The sequence below is a fragment of the Somniosus microcephalus genome, chromosome 29, assembly GCF_052327205.1.
Source record: "Somniosus microcephalus isolate GS21.2 chromosome 29, FLI_Smic_1.0, whole genome shotgun sequence".
In the NCBI taxonomy this organism is placed as follows: Eukaryota; Metazoa; Chordata; class Chondrichthyes; order Squaliformes; family Somniosidae; genus Somniosus; species Somniosus microcephalus.
Window position 1 is genome coordinate 24003100 of NC_141015.1, and position 27101 is coordinate 24030200.

Sequence of the window (27101 nt, forward strand, 5' to 3'; positions counted from 1 at the left end):
AGGGGAATCAAGGGATATGGAGATCAGGCGGGAAAGTGGAGTTGAGGTCGAAGATCAGCCACGATCTTATTGAATGGCGGAGCAGGCTCGAGGGGCCGTATGGCCTATTCCTGCTCCTGATTCTTATGTTCTTTAATACGCGAGCTTGACCTGAACAGCTTTCTTCTTTAAGACTCAGATATTGACGCGTGTCTCTTTTCCCTTTTCTGTTTTGGCGTTCTATTAACATTCAGATTGTTTGAAGATGTATATTGTAATTGCAATGCAGCGTTTGTCCTGAATACACTATTTCCATTACTACCAATTAACTCAAGGTACACTATTCATTATAATAAGTATAACTTACGAACTTCAACTTCCCATACGTACAAATTATCTATTTACATACAATATCAGGTCTATGCATAATCATTCTGGAATATGTATTACAAATTTAAATTGTTTAATACTTAGTAATTTGTCATAGCAATTAAATAGTTTTACAGTATTAATGTAGATGTATACTAGTTCCCAATGGAACTAATGTTTTTAAGGACTTACCTGCTTCTGTAAAACTGATTCCTTCTCCTTTTACCCGCACCTGTTTTCTCTCCTCTGTCTGCCCCTTCTTATCTCCAGTCCTTTTTTAATTGAATCAATCCTCCCTTCTTGGCCCGAGGGTCCAATTACTGAACGAGAGCACCGTGACTCTACAAGTTAAGCCGCAGTAAGGTTCTGGCGCTGACTCCTTCGACCAACAGGCTCATACTCTCGCTGGCACTGTCTCTGAAAATATTCATACCGGTTCTGCCGAACAATAGGCCTCGATATTAACCCCTCCACGATGGGTGGGACAGAGTTAATAACGGTTAAAGAGTTAATAACGGGGAACGCATCCCCAATGCGCCGCACAGATCATTTTTATAATGGCGGATATCAGGGCTTCCAAGTGTCCCGCCGTGGCAGTGGGGTGCCTAATTAACATATTTCAATCGGGCTCCCACTGTGCACTTGTGAGCCCCGTTTCAAATTGACTGTTGCGCGGTTTTCCCAGGTGTCCGCAAACCCGGCGGCGAATGGGAGGCGGGAGCTGCCGGCTCCACAAGGTAAAGGGGCTGTTTCGACACTCCATGTGGGCCAGGAGGAGCCCCCGTCGTCATCCTCCCCGGCTCGCCCGATCGCGGCCTCTCTCTCCCCTATCCCGATCGCGACCTCTCAACCCTCCTTCTGACTGCCGGGGGGACCATCCCCAAAGGTCCCTGGCTGCAGTTGGTCTTTCCGCCCAGGCTGCCCACTTGGCCGGCGGCCAGGCAGGAAACACAGCCAAAAAGAAATGACAATGAGCAATGCTCCCTGTAAGCTGCGCTTTGTTCTGCGCGGCCTGTTTCCGTTAGTGCGCGGTCCCTTTAAACTTCCACGCATGCGCGGTATTTAGGATGGGGAAGCCGGTGAGTGGCCACACAGTTTAGAGGGAACATTGATAATGAGGACCTGCCATTAAGATCATCAGGACCACCCCATCCCCAGCCTAGCTGGGTTCTTCGGCTATTTCCAGCCTCCCTCTGCACCCTCCCCATAAATATCGGGGCCGTAGCTTCAGCAACGAGTAATATTTCTGCCAGTAACGTAAAACATTACAGTGTGTGCCACAGAAATATTTGATTCAAGTTCCTTTGCTCAGCTGCATGCAGAGTGCAGCTTGCTGCAGGTTGGTCTTCATCTGAAGCAAGTGATGTTTATCTGAGGCAAACTCGAGAGATTTTCATGATTGGCAGCTAAATTTACCAGTGTCAGCTGTGGCTCAGTGGGTGGCGCCCTCGCCTCTGAGTCAGAAGGTTGTGGGTTCAAGTCCCACTCCAGAGACTCAAGCGCATAAAACTAGGCTGACACTCCAGTGCAGTGCTGAGGGAGCGCTGCACTGTCGGAGGTGCCGTCTTTCAGCTGAGACATTAAACCGAGGCCCTGTCTGCTCTCTCGGGTGGATGTAAAAGATCCCGTGGCGCTATTTCGAAGAAGAGCAGGGGAGTTATCCCCGGTGTCCTGGCCAATATTTATCCCTCAACCAACATAACAAAAACAGATTATCTGGTCATTATCACATTGCTGGTTGTGGGAGCTTGCTGTGCGCAAATTGGCTGCCGCGTTTCCCACATTACAACAGTGACTCCACTTCAAAAGTACTTCATTGGCTGGAAAGCACTTTAAGACGTCCGGTGGTCATGAAAGGCGCTATATAAATGCAAGTCTTTCTTTCTTTTTTAGGAGTTACTGTTAGACGTCTCAGCCCCTTATTCATCTTCCAGAAAATTACTGGCAGGCCAAAGACCATTTTTGGAACTTCAAGGTCAAATTATTTTTACAAGTAAACAGCATAAGGTATAAACTTTTGAACTTTATTCGAAGTTTTTTGACAGAAAAGTACTTGGGGGAAAAATTCGGTCGCTTTGCGCCTCCCATCGCCCGGCACCAATTCAGCGGGAAGCTAGCGGTGGCCGTAACCGTTAGCGCCCCGCGGCGCTGCGCCGCCGGCGATGACACTTGTGGGGAAGAGCGAAACTAGAGGCCATCAATATGAGATAGTCACCAAGAAATCCAATAGGGAATTCAGGAGAATCTTCTTCACCCAGAGAGTAGTGAGAATGTGGAACTCGTTACCACAGAGAACAGTTGAGGCGAATCGTATAGATGCATTTAAAGGGAAGCTAGATAAGCGTATGAGGGAGAAGGGAATAGAGGGTTATGCTGATTGAGTTAGATGAGGAAGGATGGGAGGAGGCTCGAGTGGAGCATAAACGCCGGCATGGACTGGTTGGGCCGAATGGCCTGTTTCTGTGCTGTATATTCTATGTAGTTATATAAAGCTCAGGTTAGATCCCATCTGGGGCACTGCATTCAGTTCTGGGCATCGCACCTCGGGAAGGATATATTGGCCCTGGAGGGCGTGCAGCGCAGAATCAACAGAACGATACCGGGGCTTAAAGGGTTACATTATGAGGACAGGTTGCACAGACTAGGCTTGTATTCCCTTGAGTATAGATGATTCGGGGGTGATACAATTGAGGTGTTCAAGATGATTAAAGGATTTAATATGGTAGATGAAGAAAAACTATTTCCTCTGGTGGGGGGAGTCCAGAACAAGCGGGAATAAGCTTAGAATTAGAGCCAGGCCATTCAGGGGTGATGTCAGGAAGCACTTCTTCACACAAAGAAAGGCTAGTGGAAATCTTGAACTCTCGCCCCCAAAAGTTGTTGAGGTTGGGGGTCAATTGAAAATTTCAAAACTGAGGTGGATAGATCTTTGTTAGATGAGGGTATTAAGGGTAATGGAACCAAGGCGAGTAAATGGAGTTAAGATACAGAACAGCCATGAGCTAATTGAATGGCAGAACTGGCTCGATGGGCTGAAGTTTCTCCTGTTCCTATGTTCCTAACCTGGAATCTGTCAAGGTAGTTTCCCTCAGTCATTGCATAGTTGTGTTAGGGCCTGAAGATACAATTAGTGGCACATTGGTGAATATAGGAGTTTTAGCCCTGGCGCCAGTTGACCTTTCTGCATCTGACCTCTCGTTCTTGCATCTTCCACTACTTCAAGCAATAAAAGCTGCTTTGGGGTGCCTTGAAAATAAAGTCCTGCATTATTGAAGCATTGCCTTTTGTAAAAATGGCACTGTCCCTTTAAATGCTCCCTTCTCTACATAAATAATTCAGCTTACCTGTAGATCCCTTTGAACGAGCGCAGTTTGGGTGAGTCAGAAGTTGCTGGTTTCGAACCCCACTCCAGAGTGTCCTGGCGAGTGGAGACCAGAGCTCTCTCCAGCTCTGAACTCTGGGCTGACATCCAGCGGGATCCTGGGATTCCCCACCACCGTCCCACCTCACTGTACGGGTGCTAGGAGCCCATGAAACCTCTCCCGCCGTATAGGACTAGCCAACCTATCGGCTGGTACAGGAAACTTTCTGGTATCCGGCACGGACGGGACCGACGTGGTGCCGGTTCATCAACAATTCCGGATAACTGAACGCTATAGTAAAAGATACGGAGCTCAGAGCTCCGTATAAAGCAACAAACCCTGTTGCAACAGCTTCAAAACAATCGGCACAAGTTGCAAGCGTCTCTGTAGCTTAGCAACAGCTGCAGCCACACCCTTGCACAGCAACAAATGGAGTTTAAAAAGGTAATAAAAGTAATAAAAAGTTAACGGAACCGACTCCTGAATTTTGCCGGTGGATAGAGCGTTCCGGTTATTTAGGGGCCGGTTAATCGAAAGTTTCCTGTATAAAGACGGTTATGGCCACAGAAGGAGCGGCCTGTCAGCCTGCGAGTCCTTCCACCACTTCACGCTCGCCCCACGGGAAGCGTGTGAAGGTGTGAAAACAACAACACGCGTAGTCAAGCCCTCACGCATTCTGTGCAAGAACACTGATACCGCTGGGAATGGCTGGCCAATAAATCGCACGATGCGCAGTCAGACTGGACACCTGTTACAGATCAAATTTTCCAGACCCCATTCGCACCATCAACACCGACAGATGTGTTTTCCCGCATCAGAAAATCCAGCCTGCTACATGTTGTCATGTTTTCTAAATGGTAAATACAGCCAGATCTATGCTGTTTCTTTCTGAAAGAATGGCAATTTCAGAAAGTAAAACCGTTCTGTTCTTTCTGCTGTTGTTTCTGAATTTTCTCACAGCAGGAAGAGTGGCATGGTCCTTCCAGGCCTGTGCCGAGTTCGGAAGGAGGTTCCTAAGAAAAGTCCTGAATTTCAACTTGTTTAATTGAAACTTTTGATGACAGTCAGGATGCCGACAGAATAGTTTAACCTTTTCTTTCCTTTGATTTTTCTTGGTCCGCACGATTAAAACTCATGCACGAAACACGTTGGACAGCCTGCTTATTCGATATTGTAGGTGGGAGCTGTTATCGAATGGGGCTTGTATTATTTTTACTCGAAACATTGGGCGGGGGAGTGTAGGGGGGAAATTCAACCCCAATCCGGAATGGGTGGTGGGGTCAGCAGAGCGGCCGTGACAACCGTTCGAAGCTGGTGTCCATAGGCCCCTGCCAATTTCGGATGCAGGCCTCATCGGAAAGCTGTCGGTGTGCTGCAACGCCGAATGGGCGGCCCCACGGCAGCTCATCGGTTGCAAGGGTGGGGGGTGGTGGAAATCGGCCAGCTGCCGTGCTGAGCCGGCGTTAAGTGGAACCTGTGGGTGGTGGGGAGGGAGGGAGAGGGTGGGGAGCCGAGCCTGAATTAGGCCGAGCACGGACCAGCATCAGGCCGCAGTATTTTTGTGGAGCCGGGGGGAGGGCCACTCCTGCTCCTCCTGGCCCCACAAAAATTCTCCCACTAATATTCTGTTGTGTCTGTGTGTTGATAGAGACACTGAAGACAGGAGTTGGTTTCATAGGTGTTTACTAAACAAAGTCTGGAGGGGAACTAACTGATACAACAAAATATACAGGCTTATATAGCCCAAGTGGCCATTACCGGCATTACAGTACACATGGGGCTCTTAAAGGCACATACACTACAATTCCTCCCCTTTTAGCCAACCAGTACATAATATTTTAAGTAATTATTAATTACATGTTACAAGAAAAATAATCTACACATTGCTGCAGTTAATTAATTATAAGTCAGTCTCTCTGGAGGCTTCCTGACTCGGTCCAAATAACGCCTTGGTGGTGCAGTAGTTTCTGGTGGTGTAGTAGATTCTTTTGGCAAGGCTGATTCGGCTTGAATGCCAGTGTTGGGTTCATCGGGTTCCAGTATCACCGGATCGGAGGTAGATATGGGTATCTCTACTTCATCGTTAGGCATATAGAGTTGTGGTGTAGGTTGTCCCTTTTCGGATGACTCTATGATTTGGTCAGCATGGCGCCTTATTACGCTTTCTCCGATGTCCACGGTATACATCAGCGGTCCTAGTCGTGTGCAGATAGTTCCAGGCTGCCATTTCTCGGTACGGTAGTCCCGGGCCAAAACTTGTTGACCTATCTGGAAGGTTCTAGTTGGCCTTTCATTCATGCCTTGAAATTGCCGGTTCTCCATGTCCCTTCTGATGTTGGGCTTGATCAAATCCAGCCGGCATCTTAGGCTTCTATTGAAGAACATCATGGCGGGAGTTTGGTTTGTAACCATATGTGTTGCATTCCTGTATGTGAACAAGAAGTTATCCACCTTGTGCTGAAGTTTTATGTCTTCATTACCCATGGCCTTTATGGCCTTCTTGAAGGTCTGGACAAACCTTTCAGCCAATCCATTGGTGGCGGGATGGTATGGGGCGGACGTGTAGTGCTTAACCCCATTGTTTTTTAAGAACTTCCTGAATTCTTCGGATACAAATTGCGGTTCATTATCAGAACAGATCTGTTCCGGCAGCCCATTCCTGGCAAATATGGTCCTTAATACTGTGATGGTTTTTTCCGTGGTGGTGGAGGACATCTTTATTACCTCTGGCAACTTGGAGTGTGCATCAACCGCGATTAAGAACATTGAGTCCATAAATGGACCAGCAAAGTCGATGTGTACCCTTTGCCAGGGAGATGAGGGCCACTCCCATGGATGTAGAGGGGCTTGGGGTGGAGCGTTTTGGACCTTCTGGCATCCTAGGCAGCTCTTGGTCATTTCTTCGATGTCTCCATCGATACCTGGCCACCATACAAACGCCCTGGCTAGGTTCTTCATTTTCACTCCACCCAGATGCCCCTCGTGAAGCTCCTTTAGAACTTTATCCTGGAGTTCGGGTGGAATCACCACTCTGGATCCACACATCAAGGTTCCTCGGCACACTGACAGCTGTTCTCTTCTTTGCGAGAATGCTGGCAACAGTGGTTCGCCATGTGCTGGCCATCCCTTCACTGTTAAATCGTAGACTCGTGAGAGAGTCGGGTCATTTCTAGATTCCCTTTCAATGGCAGAATTTGTTACTGGTAGACATTTGACTATGGTAGAGTGGAAAATCTCCACTGGGTCTACGGTAGGTGCTTCTTCTACCGTTGGCAACGGTAGGCACGATAACCCGTCAGCATTCCCATGCTGTTTTGATCCTTTGTATTCTATGTTGTATTGGTGTGCCCCTAGAAAAAGGGACCACCTCTGTAGCCTTTGCGCTGTCATAATGGGAACACCCTTTTTAGGGTTGAATATGGAGATGAGGGGTTGATGGTCAGTCAACAAGGTAAATTTTTGTCCGTGTAGGTAATGGTTGAATTTCTTCACTCCCCATACTAGGCTGAGTGCTTCCCTGTTGATTTGGGCATAGTTACGCTCAGCTGAGTTCAATGAGCGTGACGCAAAAGCTATCGGCCGTTCCGAGCCATCAGGGAATTTATGCGATAATACTGCTCCTACGCCATAAGGGGATGCATCGCACGCCAGTCTGATTGGCAGTGATGGTTTGTAATGAGCCAAAACTTCTTTGGACGTGATTAAGTCTTTGCATTTATGGAAGGCACGTTTACAGTCTTCGCTCCATTTCCAAATTACTCCTGTTTGTAGCAGTTCATTAAGAGGGTGTAGAAGAGTTGATAAGTTCGGTAAAAATTTATGATAGCAATTTATTAATCCCAGGATCTACATTAATTGTGAAACATTTTCAGGTGCTGGGGCTTTTATGACCGCTTCAATTTTTTCAGGTGACTTATGCAACCCTTCCTTATTAATTATGTGGCCACAATATGATATTTGATTTTGGAAAAATTCGCACTTGGGGCGATTTGCTCGTAGGCCCCGTTCTCTCAGCCTAGTGAGCACCTTCTCCAAATTGGCAAGGTGCTCGTTGTTGTTTTCTCCTGTTACAAGGATGTCGTCTAGGTAGCATTGAGTCCCCGGAATCCCTCGGAGGACTTGCTCCATAGCTCTTTGCCAGATAGCTGGAGCGGATGCTACTCCGAAAACCAGTCGATTGTACTGGTACAGATTTTTGTGTGTATTTATCGTGAGATATTTTTTAGAGGCCTCTTCAACTTCCATCTGTAGATATGCCTGTGCCAAGTCAATTTTGGTGAAACGTTTCCCTCCGGATAGTGAGGCGAAAATATCTTCTATCCTCGGAAGAGGATACTGTACCATGTGAAGGACCGAGTTTACAGTCACCTTGAAGTCTCCACAGATGCGAATTTTTCTCTGTTCTTCAGATTTATCATTATTCAATGCTTTCTTCATGACTGGAACGATGGGTGTTGCCCACTCGCTCCAATCTATTTTGGATAATACGCCTGCCTTTTCCAAATTCTCCAGCTCTGCCTCGACTGCTGGACGAATTGCGTATGGCACCGGTCTTGCCTTAAAAAACTTGGGAATTGCTGCATCTTCCACTTTTATTGAGGCGGTGATGCCTTTCAAGGTTCCTAGTTTCTCTTGAAACACTTCTTTGGCGTTGGCCAAGATGTCTTTTAACCGTTCAGGTATGAAGTCATCATCGTTTTTTTTCTTACTGGTCACCGTCAGTGCCTGAATGGAGTGCCAGTCTAAACGTATTTTCCTGATCCATTCACGTCCCAACAGCGGTGGACCACCATCTTGTAGAATGTATAAATACAACTTTTGTATTTCCTTGCCGTTGTATACAACAGGCACTCTTATTTTTCCTTTGGGGGCTACTTTCTGCCCCGTATATGTTTTCAAGATAATGGATGTGTCTTTTAAAGGTATATGCGGAAATAGCCGCTCGTAATCCCGTCGATTTATGACGGTCAGAGCTGATCCTGTATCTAGCTCCATTTTAACTGAGAACCCTGCTATCGTGAGGGTAACCCAAATGGTCTGGTAATCATCTTTGGCAATTGCATTATGTAATTTGAGACAGCTTAGTCTCTTGTTTTCGGAGTTGCTATCGCTCTTCTGGTCTTCGGAGCTACTGTCCGTCATCATTTGTACCTTTCTGTACTTTTCTTTATTGATTTTTTTTTTCCTGTCTGTGGATTTTTTTTGTCCAGATCGGCATACCCGTGCAATGTGTCCAATCTTTCCGCATTGCCTGCATGCTTTGTCCTTGAACCAGCAGTCCCTCTGGTCATGGGTGGATCTGCCGCAGCGATAACATCTCTCGAAACCCTGTGTCATTTCATGGGTGCCGAAGTCCTGTGTCTTTTGTTGTATCTCTGCAGCTCCTCTTGTGGCTGCTTCGTATGATACAGCCATACTGAAAGCCTTGTCCAGTGTTAAATCTTTTTCAGAAAGTAGCCTTTTCTGTGTTCCTTCACTTAAGAGACCGCAGACGAATTTGTCTCGAAGATAATCTGCTAGTCCTGCCCCAAATTGGCAGTGTTTTGATAGCTTTCTTAATTCGGTGAGGTAATCAGCGTTACTTTCATTCTTGTGTTGATTTCTCTTGAAGAATTTGAATCGTTCCGCTATCAGCAGCGGTGTTGGGTTTAAGTGCTCCTGTAGGGTATCAACAATTTCTTTAAAATTCTTGTCCTTTGGTTTGGCAGGAGTGATTAAATTTCGTAACAGCCCGTATGCCTTTGCGCCCATTAGATTTAGCAGTACTGAAGCTTTTTTTTCATCTTCTATTCCATTTGCGGTGCAATATACCTCCACTCTTTCCACATATGTGGTCCAATCCTCTATCTCGTTATCAAAAGCATCAATATTGCCAGACTTAGGCATCCTAGAAATAAAATGGCGCTTCCCGCGCTTCCCTGCCGCTGCTGCCGATGACAACGCTGTTTCCCGCGGTTTCCGTTCTTTTTATTTATTTATTTACAGTTGGAGACTCGTTCCCGCCGGACTCTCTCTCTAGGTCTGAACGCCGACCTGCTTGCAGCGCCGGCCGTCTCCCGAGTGCTCCCTCCCCGTCTGTTACTGCTTGCCTCCGCTTTCGCTGCTTGGCCCAGCTGTAGAGCCAGCCGCTGGAGCCCCAGCCCGACGCCCAGGAAGGATTATTGCAGTACCTGCCACCAGCTTGGCTAGCTGGTGAAACCACAGCTTTTTCTTTTTCTTGATTTTTCTTCAACTTTGGACGCCAGAGGAATCGATGTCCTTGAGGTGCTGCCGAATTGCAGGTAAGTCCGTTTCCAATTCGTCGCCACTGTTGTGTCTGTGTGTTGATAGAGACACTGAAGACAGGAGTTGGTTTCATAGGTGTTTACTAAACAAAGTCTGGAGGGGAACTAACTGATACAACAAAATATACAGGCTTATATAGCCCGAGTGGCCATTACCGGCATTACAGTACACATGGGGCTCTTAAAGGCACATACACTACATATTCCTGGCCCTTTTCTTGAGCGGCCATCAGGAAATGCCTCAAGGACTGCTGGTGAGGCTACCCCCCACCTGATCCAATTGGGTGCAGCACCATTTGTAGCTGAAAATCGCAATCGGGCTCCTACAACCAGTGCAGGACCCCAATTTGCATATTTAAACAGCTTTACACCCGAATCAGATGGACATGCTGCCCCCCCCCCCCATACCTGAAAATCACATTAGGTAAATTCTGGGTGTCAATGGGGTGGCTTAGGTGTCCCCCTCACCCACCCACATCCAATTTTCAACCGGCCAGAAACAGGCAGCTGAGAGCTGAAAATCAGCCCCGTCGGCATCTGAAACCATCAAGGGACAATGGAAGGAACTGTAAGACAGAATATTAGTGTTTAAAGCTTAGAAAACCTTTAAATACTTTAATGCATTTAAGGGGAGGCTAGATAAACACATGAGGGAGAAGGGAATAGAGGGTTACGCTGATAGAGTTAGATGAGGAAAGACGGGAGGAGGCTCGAGTGGGGCATAAACACCGGCATGGACTGGTTGGGCCGAATGGCCTGTTTCTGTGCCGTATATTCTACGTAATTCTACGTAAGGACCCGTAACGTTGTTTATCGGCTTTAATTTATGCAATGCAGTTCATAAATTAAGATTTTTTAAATATATAAACATCTGTAACTTTTTGTTGATTTGATGTTGCAGCGGGAAGTGATGGACAAAGTATTGTTTCCAGCCACACTCAGCTACACATCCTGTGCCTAACTGTGTAAGAGAGAGAGCGAAAGGTAGGTAGGGGTAGAGAGATGGGCTGGCTACAATGCAGCCTCCAAATCACTGTGGGTAGTATAGTATAGAGTATTCTGATGAAAGGTCACCGACCTGAAACATTGGCCTGTATTTTCCGATGCCTATGGGTGGGTACGGGCTGTGTACACACCCGTAGGGACCTCGCAAGTGCCGGTTTCAGGCATGCGAAGTGCATGCGCTGAAAACCGGCACTTCTGATCTGTCAAGAATCCTCTTGACCAATCCTCCGCCTGTCCTGGAGAAGGGCCTCTGCGGGGGGAGAGTTCCGCTTTCTGCAGAACCTCTGCCTGCTGAAATCACTTAAAAATCTTAAGCTTGGTAAGGCCTGCTTTTACTAGCATAAGAGTTTAAAAACATTTTTTTTTTTAATTTTCACTCATTTATAATTTAAAAATAGTTTTAAAAAAGGTAAGTTTATTTTTAGCCCGTAAAAACCTTTAATTTTTTTTTCAAATATTTAATTTAATGTAATTTTAACTAATTTTAAAAACGTGATTAAAGAAAAATATATTTAATGTTTTGATGTGTTTTTTCAGTGATCCCCATTCGTACTTTTGACTGATCTAAGCTGTCAAAAGTATGAAGGGGGATTCCCTTCTTTCATTGGTTCCCCATGGCCCACGTGATCCCAGGGACGATTGTGAACCGCCTGCGCCCCTGGGATACCTGGGCCCTGCACATTTCGTAGTGGAGAGGCCCAGGAGCGGAAGTGTCCAGACCTCCGGAGCCCTCAGGTAATGGTGTAGATTTTTTCCAGATCGGAGGCCTCCGCACGCAGGAAGCCTCCGATCGGAAAATACAGCCCATTAACTCTGTTTCTCTCTCCACAGATGCTGCCTGACCTGCTGAGTATTTCCAGTAATGTCTGTTTATATTAGTATAGAGTAGAGTAGCTAGTATAGGGAGATAAGCACAAGTTTATCTGAAATCATACAAGGGTATTGTATGCGGTCCATGTGGTAGCACTTTCGTCTCGGAGTCTAGGAGGTCGTGGGTTCAAGCCCCACTCCAGAGACTTGAGCACAAAAATCTAGGCTGACTCTCCACAGCAATACTGAGGGAGTCCTGTGCTATCGGAGGTGCCGTCTTTCAGATGAGACATTAAAAAGAGGCCCTGCCTGCTCTCTCAGGTGGATGTAAAGGATCCCATGACACAAGCAGGGGTGTTCTCCCCGGTGTCCTGGTCAATATTTATCCCTCAACCAACATCACTAAAATAGATTATCTGGTCATTATCTCATTGCTGTTTGCTCTGAGCAAATTGGCTCCTGCCTTTCCTATGTTACAACAGTGCCTACACTTCAAAAGCAATTAATCGGCTGTTAAAGCACTTTGGGACGTCCTGAAGTCATGAAAGGCACTATGTAAATGCAAATCTTTCTTTTTATGTTGGAAGCTTTCTCTGCTATGTGCAAATGGACTGTGTACTTGTGTGTGAGTGCCTTGTAGTATTGCAAGCAGAGTACAGGTTTCAGATTTCATCACTAGTCATGTAGGCTCGTAATGCTCTTTGAGAAACAGCTGAGGCAGTTGCGAAATTGACAATCGGTTCTTCCCCCCCCTCCTCCAGCATATTTCAGCTATGTAGCATGCTTCTTTTATGTGGTAAACCCCTTAAGGAGTCATGTGGTGCAATGAAGTTCCACAGCACTTGCAAACATCCGGCGTCCTTCAAAAATGACTGACAATCTGAATGCATTTGAATCAGTGCACACCCCTTCATTTTGGAATGCTTGTTAAATGTTATTTTATTGTGGGATGTTGTAGCATGAGTTGTTGCATAAACTTGGTTTGCATTCCCTTGAGTATAGATGATTGAGGGGTGAGCTGATCGGGGTGTTTAAAAGATTAATAGGGTAATGATAGGGTAGAAACATAGAAACATAGAAGATACTAAGGAGCTTTTTCCCTTAGTAGAAGGGTCAATAACTAGGGGGCATAGATTCAAGGTAAAGGGCGGGAGGTTTAGAGGGGATTTGAGAAAGAACTTTTTCACCCAGAGGGTGGTTGGAGTCTGGAACTCACTGTCTGAAAGGGTTGTGGAGGCTGGAACCCTCACAACATTCAAGAAGCATTTGGATGAGCACTTGAAATGCCATAGCATACAAGGCTACGGACCAAATGCTGGAATATGGGATTAGATTAGACAGGGCTTGATGGCCGGCGCGGACACGATGGGCTGAAGGGCCTCTATCCGTGCTGTATAACTCTATGACTCTATGACTCTATAGGAGCAGGAGTAGGCCATTCAGCCCCTCGAGCCTGCTCCACCATTCAATGAGATCCTGGCTGATCATCCAAATTCAGTACCCTGTCCCCACTTTCTCCCCATACCCCTTGATTCCTTTAGCCTTAAGAAATATATCCAACTCCTTCTTGAATATATTTAATGAATTGGCCTCAACTGCCTTCTGTGGTAGAGAATTCCACAGGTTCACCACTCTCTGGATGAAGAAATTCCTCCTAATTTCTGTCCTAAATGGCTTACCCCTTATCCTTAGACTGTAACCCCTGGTTCTGGACTCCCCGACCATCGGGAACATCCTTCCTGCATCTAGTCTATCCAGTCCTGTCAGAATTTTATACGTTTCAATGAGGATATGGAGAAACTATTGCCCCTGATGGGGGAACCAAGAACAATGGGACATCATCTTAAAATTAGAGCTAGGCCGTTCAGCAGCGAAATCAGGAAGCAGTTTGTACACACAAAGGGGAGTAGAAACCTGGAACACTCTCTCCTAAAAGGCTGTGGATGCTGGGCCAATTGGAGCTTTCAAAACTGAAAAATAGATCAAGGAATATGGAGGAACGGCAGGTAAATGCAGTTGAGGTGCACATCAGCCATGATCTAATTGAATGGTGGAGCAGGCTCGAGGGGCTGAATGGCCTCCTCCTGTTCCTAATGTTCTTATGCTGTGTAAGGAAAGTAGTGCAGTTATTGTTAATGTACCGTTGCTGCAGTACCAGCTTCCCAAGGAAGCCAATATCTGGCTTTATGTCACTCCTGCCTTAAAATATCCCAAAACACCAACACAGTCATCAGAACATAAGAAATAGGAGCAGGAGTAGGCCGTACGACCCCTCAAGCCTGCTCCGCCATTCAATAAGATCATGGCTGATGTTCTACATCAAATCCACTTTCCCGCCCGATCCCCATCTCCCTTGATTCCCATAGAGTCCAAAAATCTATCGATCTCAGTTTTGAATATACTTGACTGAGCATCCACAGAGAATGCTCTGTGAATTCCAAGAATTCCAAAGATTCACAGCCCTCTGAGTGAAGAAATTCCTCCTCATCTCAGTCCTAAATGGCCAACCCCTTATCCTGAGACTATGACCCCTAGTTCTAGACACTCCAGCCAGGGGAAACAACCTCTCAGTATTTACCCTGTCAATCCCTCTCAGAATCTTATGTTTCAATGAGATCACTTCTCATTCTTCTAAACTCCAGAGAGTATAGGCCCATTCTACTCAATTAAAGGGAGACTGAGAGATAGTTGTTCTCAAATGAGGAGTAATAGCAATAGTTCCAGTTGTTATTTTTCAGCGAGCTAAATTTGGATCCTGCTGAAAGTGGGCCTTAAAAATACCGCAAACATTCTACTTCTGCTGGTAGCTAATGGCCAAGGAATCCTGAGGGACAAGCTTATATGCTGTCAAAAAAAGTTCTAAATTCAAAGCCTGACATACATGTAGAAGGGTAAGCTATGCATGGCTGAGGAATGATGCACACCAGGTCGAATGTCATGACAAAGGCAAGTGGACTGACAATTCTAGTTTACTGGGCTTCAGTCGCTCTTAAAGGGGCACTGTCATCATGAACAAATATTTGGCAAATGTTCTCATTTGTTTGTGAATGCTTAATGCCGTGAAGCAAATCTTAATGAAGCGTGTGATGTTGTGACTTCTAACCCTTCTCCCCTCCCCTCAAAGTTTTGAAGAGAGTGACCTTGTATGTTATGAATGGACTTTTTAAGCCAAGACATTCCTTCTGTTTTAGCTAACTGTTTATATTAACATATAAGCTCAACATACAATCATTTGATTTTTAAAATTTATACCACATCCAGGTTCACAATAAACAGATGTCACTTCATTATTTTTCATAATTCAAACATTAATATTAAATACACAAAATAATATATTATTTTTCCACTTTCATTGATGCTATAAAAAGGTGCAACTTTTGGCAGTATAAGTGGGTCTGATGCCTGAGCACAGCTTTTCATATAGGATTAACACGCAGAGTGGTGTGTAACAGGATGTATAGAAGATCAGGGGCTAAAAATTGAGTAGCGCCCCGGAAAAATTAGCGCCCCCGTGACAGAAATTGAGCGGTAGCGCCCCAAGAGGGAAGCAGGGCATTACTGGAAGCACCCCGCCACCTTCTTGGGGCGCTGCGAGGGAATATCGCGGCGCTACGTGCCGCGGTATTGCAGGCCTTCCTCCCCTTCTGGGCCCCCGGAGATTGGGAGTGCCGGCAAAAGAGCCCGGCACTCAAGAGAAGTGCCGGGCTCATGGAGCGCAGCCGGCGCTCCGCGGGGCGGGGTGGGTAAGGAGGCTGGGGTCGGGAGCGGAGGCAGGTACTGGCAGGTGTCCAGCAACAAAAATGGTCGCCCCGCACCTCACCTTTAAATAACTCCTCCCCACCCTCAGGTAGGCCCCCCTGACCCCGTCGGACATGGCGTCCGGCGGTAAGTCAGGGGGCGCTCCCGAAGATTGCGAGCAGGGCGCTGCGCATGGCGATGACATCATCGCCGACGGCACAGCGCCGCGGGGCGCTACCGGTTACCGCCGCCACTAACCTCCCGCTGAATTTCACGGGAGGCATTGGCAACGCCCCGCCCGGGCGCTAGTTGCTTTGCGCCCTCTTAGGGCGCTAACAGGAGGCGCAAAGCAACCGAATTTATCCCCCTCAGGCATCACGAATCACAAAAATAAAGGTTGGCAGCTTCTCAATATCATCAGAGACTCAAGACAGGTCATGTCCTCGAAGCAGGGTTGCCAACCCTCCAGGATTGGCCTGGAGTCTCCAGGAATTAAAGCTTAATCTTCTGGGCACTTCTGCAAGCAACCCAGGAGAAAAATCACAGGGGCATTAAAAAAAAATGTGTTTTTTTCACTTTCTCTGAACACTTTCATTTATTAGTTGGAAAAATATTGGAGATGGGGGAAAAAAAAGGCTGATCGGTCGGGGCGGTTGGAGGTCATGTGATGTAACCTCCAGGGATACGCCCAACCAGAGTTGGCAACTCTGCCTTGAAGCAATACAGCACAGGGTAGACTTCTGGGGTGAAGCTTTACCTACCGGGATTGCTTATTGGAAATCCAGGTGGGAAGATCAGTGGATGGCCTGGGAGTTTCCAACCGTTAAAATGAATGGATGGCTAATCCTTCGAGTCCTGTTCCCTTCTGCATTCAAACTCCTGAAATGTGGAGAAGTTTCCTGTTAGGAGTGCAATTACGTACCTTTGTATAACACAGGTAGGTGGAGATCGTGGTGAGGGAAGGTGGCGATGGGTTGTCATGAATCTTACCATTCATGTAGAAATGACTCATGAGATAACACTGGGCGGCCAGCTGGTGGCGCCGTCCAAGGAAAGTATAAATACTCGGGTGTGGGCCCAGCTTGCTCAGGACGTTTTTGTAACCAGGAACTAGTGATGTAACTGGAACTCATGGTTGTGAAACAGTTGATTAAAGCTTTGTTTTATACTCAGATCAAGTGCTTAGTAGTTTTCTTACGTCATGGGTTATGTGTGATGTGCTGCTCAACAACAGAAAGCAGAGCTTCAGCAGACTATTGAAAAGAAAAGAAAGACTTGCATTTCTATAGCGTCCTTCATGACCTCAGGACGTCCCAAAGCGCTTTACAGCCAATGAAGTACTTTCGAATGTACTTTTGAAGTACTGTTGTAATGTAGGGAAACGCGGCAGCTAATTTGCGCACAGCAAGTTCCTACAAACAGCAATGTGATAATGACCAGATAACCTGTTTTGGTTATGTTGGTTGAGGGATAAATATTGGCCAGGACACCGGGGATAACTCTCCTGCTCTTCTTCGAAATAGTGCCATGTGATCTTTTATGCCCACCTGAAAGAGCAGACAGGGCCTCTGTTTAATGTCTCATCCGAAAGACGGCACCTCCGACAGTACAGCACTCCCTCAGCACTGCACTGGAGTGAAGTGTCAGCCTCGTTTTCTGTGCTCAAGTCCCTGGAGTGGGACTTGAACCCACAACCTTCTGACTCAGAGGCAAGGGAGATACCCACTGAGCCACAGCTGACAGAATTGCGCGTAGTAATGTCAAGTTTTATTTCACGATATAGAGGATGCTTCCCTGTGTTATTTAATTTGTTACAGTAAATTTATTATCCGGTTTTTTACAGGCCAGTTCTGCTACATATTTTGTATCAATCTGAAGCCACTTCAGCTCCATATCAATGTAACCGGTGACGTGTAACGACCTCAGAGTTAAATTTTGCCGAGTGTTGTGAGCCAGCCTCGAGGAAGCAGTGTCATACCTAACCAACCTGGAAGTGACAGAGGGCAAAGGTCAAGCTACACGCTGAACTGCCTTTTTAAAACTTAATTGTTAATCTTATAAATATTAACAAAGTGCCATCTGTCCTGACAGCTTCTCACTGACATTAAAATTTAACCAACATTCGAAAGAACTTGCATTTATATAGCGCCTTTTACAACCTCAGGGTAACCCAAAGTGCTTCACAGCCAATGAAGTGCAATAACTTCAAAAGTAGTTCATTGGCTGTGAAACTCTGGGAAATCCTGAGGATGTGATCGGCGCTATATAAATGTAAGTTGTTTCACTATTCACCATCTGTTTCTGCCCCTGTGAAGTGCCTTGGGACAACTACTGTGTAAAGATGCTACATAAATGCAAACATTGTACTGTGTCACTTAGATGAGGACCTATATTATAACAGCACCTTAATATTGGAAGGCGTATGGACTGCTAGGTGTTTGAAAACATTGGCCCAGAAATTCAGGTCGGAGGCTTCCCGCGGGTGCAAGCCTCCGACCTGCACTTACCTTGCGCGCCAGCCGTTGAGCTGTGGGCCCGCATGGTATTCCGATCCTGGGCCTCCTCCAGCTGCCGGCGCGCAGTGCTTGCGTATCCCAGGGGCGCAGTTAGTTCGAAGTGTCCCCTGGGATCACATGGACCATGGAGAGCCAATGGTAGCAGGAAGAGCTGTCAAACCTATAAATACTATAAGCCCCAAAACATAACTAAAACTTCAAATAATTTTTTTTTAAAACATCACATTTTTAAAATAACTATAAATTACATGAAATAACTATTTTAAACAATAATTTAAATTTTTGAAAAAATTAATTACATTTCCTAACAGGGCTAAAAATAAACATACCTTTCTTTAAAATATTTAAAAATAATAAACCTGTGGAAAAAATGTTTTAATTTTTATTAATTCACCACTTACCTTGTTAAAAGCAGGCCTTGCGCCTGCTTTTTAAAAGTGTAACTGCTGGAGACTTACCCTCCCGGAGAAACCTGCAAAAAAAAGTAAGTTCGATGCGCACGCGCTGCCTCTCCGGCGCACGTGTTCCACCTGTCAACCCCTTCTTTCAAGGGAACGGAAGTTCCAGTTTCCCACACATGCGCAGTGCATGCACAAAACCAGCGTACTCACGCATGGGGACCCGAATTTCTGGGCCATTGTTAGCAACAATAAAGAGAAAAGACAAGTCAAAGTTTCAGATGCATACCCTTCATAAGGTCCGCATTGAAACTTTCATTTGTCACAGATGGTGACAGACCTGCTGTGTACTTCCAGAATGTTCTGGTCCTCCTTCAGATTTTGAGCATTTACAGTACATTTCCTTTTTATTTGAAAGCTTTAGTTATTCCCCGGTGTGCTGGCCCATATTTATCCCTCAATCAACATAACAAAAACAGATTATCTGGCCATTATAACATTGTTGTTTGTGGGAGCTTGCAGTGCACAAATTAACTGCCGTGTTTCCTACATACAGCAGTGGCAACACTTCAAAAAGGGTTGGCTGCAAAGCGCTTTGGGACGCCCGGTGGTCGTGAAAGGCGCCGTATAAATGCAAGTCTTTCTTTTCTTTTTCTCTCCCTCTTTTTCCTCCTTTAAGTTGCTCCTTAAAACCTACTCTCCGACCAAGCTTTGGGTCTTCTGTCCTAATATCTCCTTACGTGGCTCGGTGTAAATTTTGTTTGATAGTCACTCCTGTGAAGCGCCTTGGGCCGTTTTACTACGTTAAAGGCGCTGTATAAATACAAGTTGTTGTTGTTGCTGTTTTATTTTTTTTACCGCTTCCTATCAGTGTCAACAAAAGTGACGCTCACCTGACAAACATTCAATCCACACAGCTTACCACACAGGAGCAGGCTGACTAAGAATACAGATGATCTCATTCAAAGGAAGCCACAAAGTAAATAATGGAGAGAAAGCAGCAAGTCTTATTCATTCTCAAATTTCCTATTTTTAACAATCTTGACAATCCCATCATGGTTTCACTGTGCAAGTTTTCTTCCAAACTGTCCTTTTGAGAAAGAACATGGGTTTGAAGGCTTGAAGCCATTGTCCGGCACGTAGCAAGCTCACGCGGAAGTCAAATAGCAAACAGTGTCATAAGTGCCGCCGACAGTCCAAAAATGAGCCTTTCAATATTTATAAACATCATCATTTCATAAAATGTGTAAAAATTCAGGAAGGATGTTAATTAAAAAATTATTCACTGTTTTTATTTCACACCGTATGCAGAAATGCTAATTTTAGTTGAGATTATTCTCACTATCAGAAAAATAACTGGAATCACAAAATCGTCAGGGAATTAAAGATGAGGGAGACCATTCGGCCCATCATAATGCATCCTGAAACAGCCTAACATCTCCCATTTCAGCATCCAATTGTTGCCTCGATGATATCAAGTTTTTTTTTGCCTCCACTGCTCTACCTGAGAGTACATTCCATGTGCTAGGATCAGGAGTAGGCCATTCAGCCCCTCGAGCCCGCCCCACCATTCTGCTAGATCATGGCTGATCTGTACCTCAACTCCATTTGTCCGCCTTAGCTCCACATCCCTGACTTACTTTTCCCCTTAGTAGGGGGGTCAATAACAAGGGGGCATAGATTCAAGGTAAGGGGCAGGAGGTTTAGAGGGGATTTGAGGAGGAACTTTTTCACCCAGAGGGTGGTTGGAATCTGGAACTCACTGCCTGAAAGGGTGGTAGAGGCAGGAACCCTCATAACATTCAAGAAGCATTTGGATGAGCACTTGAAATGCCATTGCATACAAGGCTATGGACCAAATGCTGGAAAATGGGATTAGACTGGACAGGGATTGATGGTCGGCGCAGACACGATGGGCCGAAGGGCCTCTTTCTGTGCTGTATGACTCTATGACTCTTAACAAAAAAAAATCTATCAATCTCAGTCTTGAAAGCTACAATTGACCCACCCAGTATTCACAGAATACTGATACCTGGGATGGCAGGAATGACGTATGAGGAGAGATTGGGTCGATTAGGCTTATACTCGCTGGAGTTTAGAAGAATGAGAGGGGATCTCATTGAAACTTATAAAATCCTGACAGGACTGGACAGACTAGATGCAGGAAGGATGTTCCCGATGGCGGGGAGTCCAGAACCAGGGGTTACAGTCTAAGGATAAGGGGTAAGCCATTTAGGACAGAGATGAGGAGGAATTTCTTCACCTAGAGAGTGGTGAACCTGTGGAATTCTTTACCACAGAAGGCAGTTGAGGCCAATTCATTAAATATATTCAAGAAGGAGTTGGATATATTTCTTAAGGCTAAAGGGATCAAGGGGTATGGGGAGAAAGCAGGGACAGGGTACTGAATTTGGATGATCAGCCATGATCGCATTCAATGGCAGAGCAGGCTCGAGGGGCCGAATGGCCTACTCCTGCTCCTATCTTCTATGTTCCTATGAATTTGGGGAAAGTGAAATCCAGATTTCTACTACCCTTTGGGTGGAAAAGTGCTTCCTGGTTCCCCTCCCAAATGGCCTGGCTCTAACTTTAAGATTATGTCCCCTCGTTCTTGATTCCCCCACCACAGGAAATAGTTTCTCTGTATCTATCCTATCGAATCCTTTCAGCATTTTGAACACCTCGATCAGATCACCCCGCAATATGTAATACTCAAGAGGGCTGCTCACTCTTTGTGTGAAGACAGACCTCCTATTATCAGTCCTAAATGCGCCTTTTATTAGTTTCCCACTTTATTAGAAAAAATCATTGCAGGAATTCATAATTTTTATAACCTGGGCTTTAATAAATTTTCAATGAACTTCCTTTCATAGGCACCGAAATAGCACTCTAAACAGGGAGGAAATGTGTTAAAACTGAAGACATTCGGTTGCCATGGAGATAGCTATAATAATCTCCATGTAGCACCATCTAACAGGCTCCAACAACAATTTGTCGGAATGTATTTTGATTCAAGAAAAAGAAATGTCCAGTCAGGAGAGGGTTTTATGTAGTTTCTTTCTGCTAAGCAATGCAGTCAGAAATAATCGGTATTACATTAGAATTTGCGGTATGAGAGATTGTTATACAGGAGGCGTTCTTCAGTACTTTTGTAGAATTCACATTGGTCTGGCATTTTGCATTCTGTGAGACGGCTTATTCTCTAACGGTTTGCTCATCCTTACCAATAAGTAAATGGCCTGCTGACTGCAGGTGCATCATCCAAGGGTCAGGTACAAATGATTCCTGATTTCTCGGTCTGAATCTGGCATGGCATAGTCAATATGACCCCACAGCTGGGATGGGAAGGGGGAGCGTATACAAAAAAAAGGTATGGGGAGCAAAGACGAGAGTGAACTGAAACTAGATGGCTCATGTGGAGATAACTGGCACAGTCGATGGGCCAGATGGTTTGCTTTTGTGTTGCAACACGTTATAATTCTATGGAAGCATGGGAGAAAATTGCAGAGCTATGGGGAAAGAGCAGGGAAGTGGGACTAATTGGATTGCTCTTTCAAAATGCCAGTACAGGCACGATGGGCCGAATGGCCTCCTCCTGTGCTGTAAGATTCTTTGATTCTATAACACTCTAGAATTCTATGGAAGCATGGTTTAAACGGTCTTACTCACTGCTCTGATTTTATCTGCAGTTTTAGGATCATGAGCCTCACAGGGCAGTAGCCTGGCTTTATACCCTCATTCTGCGGACACCACAGACCTACTTTGAGTGACTTACTGCCTGTCGCAGACCGCAAGTAAAATACTCCAGAATCCCCCAGCAGGCATTTCATAAAGTGTTAAAGTCAGGCATGAGTCCCTGTTCACTCCCTGCCAGTTCCATCTGATGAAATTGGAGCTCCCCTCATTCCCATGACGAGCCATCACCTCACTGGATCTAGGTTGGCGGCTCTAATGCTACCCAAGGTTGCCCAGCTTGTGCTTGCTGAGGACTGTACTGGGGCCTCTCCAGTGGGATGAGCTCAATGAGCAATGATTGACCATCACCATCTGGCATTTGCCATCTGCAGTTAAGTTTTTTGTCATCCCTATTGCAATTATTAGATGGTATAAAATTAGGTGGTGAAGTGATCATATGAATCTTTAATGTGCACGTACCAAATTCCCTTCTCCAATATTTTAACGGAGGTGTAGTAGGTTAATATCCCCATTACAATAGCAGAGTCAGGAATTTTGTAGGAATATGTTCAACATTCATAAAATAGCATCACTGAAAGAAAAGACTTGCATTTCTATAGCGCCTTTCACGACCACCAGACGTCTCAAAGCATTTTACAGCCAATGAAGTACTGTTTTGAAGTGGAGTCACTGTTGTAATTGGGAAACGCAGCAGCCAATTTGCGCACAGCAAGCTCCCGCAAACAGCAACGTGATAATGTCCAGATAATCTGCTTTTGTTATGTTGATTGAGGGATAAATACTGACCAGGACACCGGGGATAACTCCCCTGCTCTTCTTCGAAATAGTGCCATGGGATCTTTTACATCCACTTGAGAGAGCAGACGGGGCCTCGGTTTTTTTAACGTCTCATCCGAAAGATGGCACCTCTGACAGTGCAGCACTCCCTCAGCGCTGCACTGGAGTGTCAGCCTAGATTTTTGTGCTTAAGTCCCTGTGAGTGGGACTTGAACCCACAACCATCTGACTCAGGCGAGTGTGCTACCAACTGAGCCATGGCTGACACTGACAGTAATTTGCAGTCATATCTTTTCACACAGATGTAATGGGATTGATATTTTCTCCCAGATACATTTTGGGTCAAGGTGATTTTGTTCCTCTACCGAACAGTTTATTTTTCATTTTAAAGACTTGAGTTAACATCCCAAACTCTGTTGGTTATCTTCTCTGTCCTCTGATTATATTTGCAGGGACAAGAGGTGAAGAGGGTGTGTCAGCGTGTGTCTGTCTTCTTTCCTCCCAACGGGGCCAAAGTGACATAGTTGCTCAGTCTCTCATGTTTCTCAGTGGAGCATAGAAACATAGAAACATAGAAGATAGGAGCAGGAGTAGGCCATTCGGCCCCTCGAGCCTGCTCCGCCATTCAATGCGATCATGGCTGATCATCCAAATTCAGTACCCTGTCCCTGCCTTCTCCCCATATCCCTTGATCCCTTTAGCCTTAAGAAATATATCCAACTCCTTCTTGAATATATTTAATGAATTGGCCTCTACTGCCTTCTGTGGTAGAGAATTCCACAGGTTCACCACTCTCTGGGTGAAGAAATTCCTCCTCATCTCAGTCCTAAATGGCTTACCCCTTATCTTTAGGCTGTGACCCCTGGTTCTGGACTCCCCGACCATCGAGAACATCCTTCCAGCATCTAGTCTGTCTAGTCCTGTTAGAATTCTATATGTTTCGATGAGATCCCCTCTCATTCTTCTAAACTCCAGTGAGTACAAGCCCAATCGATCCAATCTCTCCTCATACGTCATTCCTGCCATCCCAGGTATCAGCCTGGTGAATGTGTAATCAGCAGTGATGTGTAATATTGAAAGGTTCAAACTAGAGAATCGTTGATCATCTAAACTTCCCCCTTTAAAGTGGTTCAAGCCTTCCTGCAAAAAGCAATAATTCTGTGGCTGAAAATTTTCGATAAATCAATCAAATGCTCACATTGGAACACTCTTCCTCCCAGAATTGCTAATATATAAAATCATTTGCTTGTGCGGAACCCCAGTTTGCAGCAGTCATTCACAAAAGTCCTATTGTCACCGTGACTTCCAGGAACGGAGGCACTGTTAAAGAAAGAAGCTGTTCCTTTATTGGCTGCCGCACCTTTCATGGGTTGTCACCCGCATCTGGAAGGATGAACTGGCAACGTTCGCTGTCACTACCCCTCTGAAACTGACCGCAACTTCAGGATTTAGCGCATGCGCATCTAAACGCAGAAATCCTGAAGTTGCTGTCAGTCATTCACTGCTCTGACTCAGGCTGCGCTGTGGACCCCCACCCCGTCATAGCCGGCAGTCCGTGAAATCAGTGAAATCAGCGCCACTGAGGAAAACTTGAGCTTTTCCGCGCTAATATTGCAGTTAATTACCCCATTAAATGTTAAGCCATGTTGGAATAGGTGTAACTGGGGTTTTAACAGCTTATTGACTGCTAAACAACAGTTCTGGCCCTAAAAACCAATTTTTATATTTGTAGAATGTCATATTTCTCCATTATGCAAAAAATTACTGGATTTTTAAAAAAATGTAAAGTTTGTTCATGATATTTCAGCTTCAACTTAACCCCATGCGTATGTCCCAATCTTTACTTCGCTCTCTGTAACATTTTTTAAAAGCGCAGATAATCAGTGCTTTTCATTTCCTGGTTTGCTGTCTGTGAGAATTCTTCAATGTGACTGACTGCTTAGACCGCTTGATGACATCCCGGTTGCATCGCGCTAGGAATCCCCTATCAACAGCGCTGCAATCAATCACACGTCGAGAAACCTAAAGTTGTCGCCACAGAGATCGCGAGATCTTTGTGGGCAGCTTTCTTCGAGGTCAGCGGTGATCGCCGTCACTTCGCCGCTGACCGCAAATTACGGGCCAATAATTATATTTTTATAGTACAAGCACGTGGAGGGAATTCTTTGAATCTCGCTGTGAAAACTGTATTCTGTTCATTCATATATTTCACATAAACTAAACCAGTTTGCTGGTCTGCATTTGTGCCTCATCTGACTAGAGAGCTTTTCAGTTCAGCCTCTGTAAAGGCAGGCGCAGGCATATGGCGGAAAGTGCAAAATTATAATATCGAGTATACGCAACTAAGGGGACTTTGTTGCATTCCTGAGTCACGCTATCATTTCGCTAGATATTAGACAGTAAAAGTGAACTTCATGTGTACGGCATGTGAGTTCTGCTTGTGGGAATGATCAATGACACTGATAATAACTACTGCAGAACTGTGCAATTTGTAACACTGGCAACAGATGGATTAAAATGGAGGCTTCTTCTTAGGCAGTCCCTCGGAACCAAGGATGACTTACTTCCACATTAAAAATGAGTTCTCAGGTGACTGATGAGTCCAATGCGGGACCTACAGTCTCTGTCACAGGTGGGGCAGACGGTGGTTGAAGGGGCGGGTGGGTGGGGTGCTTGGGTTGACTTGCGCTCCTGGCGCTGCCTGCGCTTGGCTTCCGCTTGCTCCCGGCGAAGAGACTCGAGGCGTTCGGCGCCTTCCCGGATGCTTCCCCTCCACTTTGTGTGGTCTTGGGCCAGGGATTCCCAAGTGTCGGTGGGGATGTTACACTTTTTCAAGGAGGCTTTGAGGGTGTCCTTGAAGCGTTTCCTCTGCCCACCTGGGGCACTCTTGCCGTGCCGGAGCTCCGAGTAGAGCGCTTGTTTTGGGAGTCTCGTATCAGGCATGCAGACGTTGTGCCCCCTCCATTGGAGCTGATCAAGCGTGGTCAAAGCTTCAATGCTGGGGATGTTGGCCTGAGCAAGAACACTGACGTTGGTGCGCCTATCCTGCCAATGGATTTGCAGGATCTTGCGGAGGCAATGAAAATGGAGTACAGAGCCCTAAAACTCAGTGTCACCCACATTAACCTTAGGCAAGTGACGTGAGACTACCTTAAGCTATTAGTCTCACACCACCTCAGTTTCACAATGATTCACTGACATTTGTGGCTGATGCCGAGTGCGATGTAAGAACTTCCAAGGCAGCCCATCTTTCTGAGAATCAACCTGCACCATTCTAATGTTAAGTGACGATGTTCCATCAGGTTTTTTTTTCTGAACATGAAAATGCAACCGGTATTTGGAAGCCTGCGGGCAGGGATTTACACCGGTGTGCCAGCCGAGCTCCACTTTGCCTGGTCAGAAAGCAACATGGAGCCAGCAGTATAACTTAGGTCTGCAGTCTAAGCAGATGCTGGTTTCAAACTGGCGAGTTCACAATGGGGATTTGGAAAAGCTACTTGATTTATACTGGTAATAATTCAGTAGGAACTTAGGGTCTTATAGGGTTGACTGTGAAACGCTGAAGGATTGTGTGGGGTTCTAACCATACTAATTAGGCCCCCTCCCCCTACTCCTTGACAACTTGTTTTCCTCAACTGATACACACAGCAGCTCGATTCCCACAGGATTGACGTAACTGAATGTTATCTGCATCACGGTTACCATAGCGTAATCAGGGGATAGCTGGTCTGCTGCAACAAATCCCAGTCAATTGCTGCAAGCGATTAAACATTTAGCTCTTCTATTCGCAAGCTGCAACAAGGAAAGGTGAAATTCCTTTCGGCTGCCGCCCTGATGTCACGCTTGATCAGCCAGGAATGACATCGTGCAATTTCTTTGACCATTTCAGGTCAGTCACAAGCGTGCATCCAACATCAGTGACTGTTTCTCAAGGCCGCATCATGCATGCCAATGATGTCAGAAGTGGAGAGAGAGAAGGAGGTGGGTAATGTTGAAATTAATATTCTATTAGATTGATTGTAATGTATTGTAAATATGAAGAACTGGCTGTTTCATGGAAGAAGTATTGTAGATTGCACGAGGTTGTCTTGATAAAAATATATTGTAGTACGTTACTTGCTCAGAAGGGTGATTAATCATATAATTATTGCACCTCTTAAAACTTCA

The 27101-nt window shown here is 45.6% G+C and overlaps 1 protein-coding gene across 2 annotated transcripts in view; it reads left to right on the forward strand.

The window, feature by feature from the left end:
• The window catches only part of c29h10orf71 (chromosome 29 C10orf71 homolog), a 180358-nt gene that overhangs the window by 32510 nt on the left and 120747 nt on the right, over nt 1-27101 (forward strand). Inside the window, exon 1 of one of the 2 annotated variants that reach the window (XM_085970377.1) lies at nt 26814-26915. The exons of the other annotated variant lie outside the window; for it this stretch is intronic. The gene's annotated coding sequence lies outside the window, so the exon portion shown is untranslated. Of the gene's footprint in view, nt 1-26813; nt 26916-27101 lie in introns of those variants that run through there. 2 annotated transcript variants of the gene reach the window in all.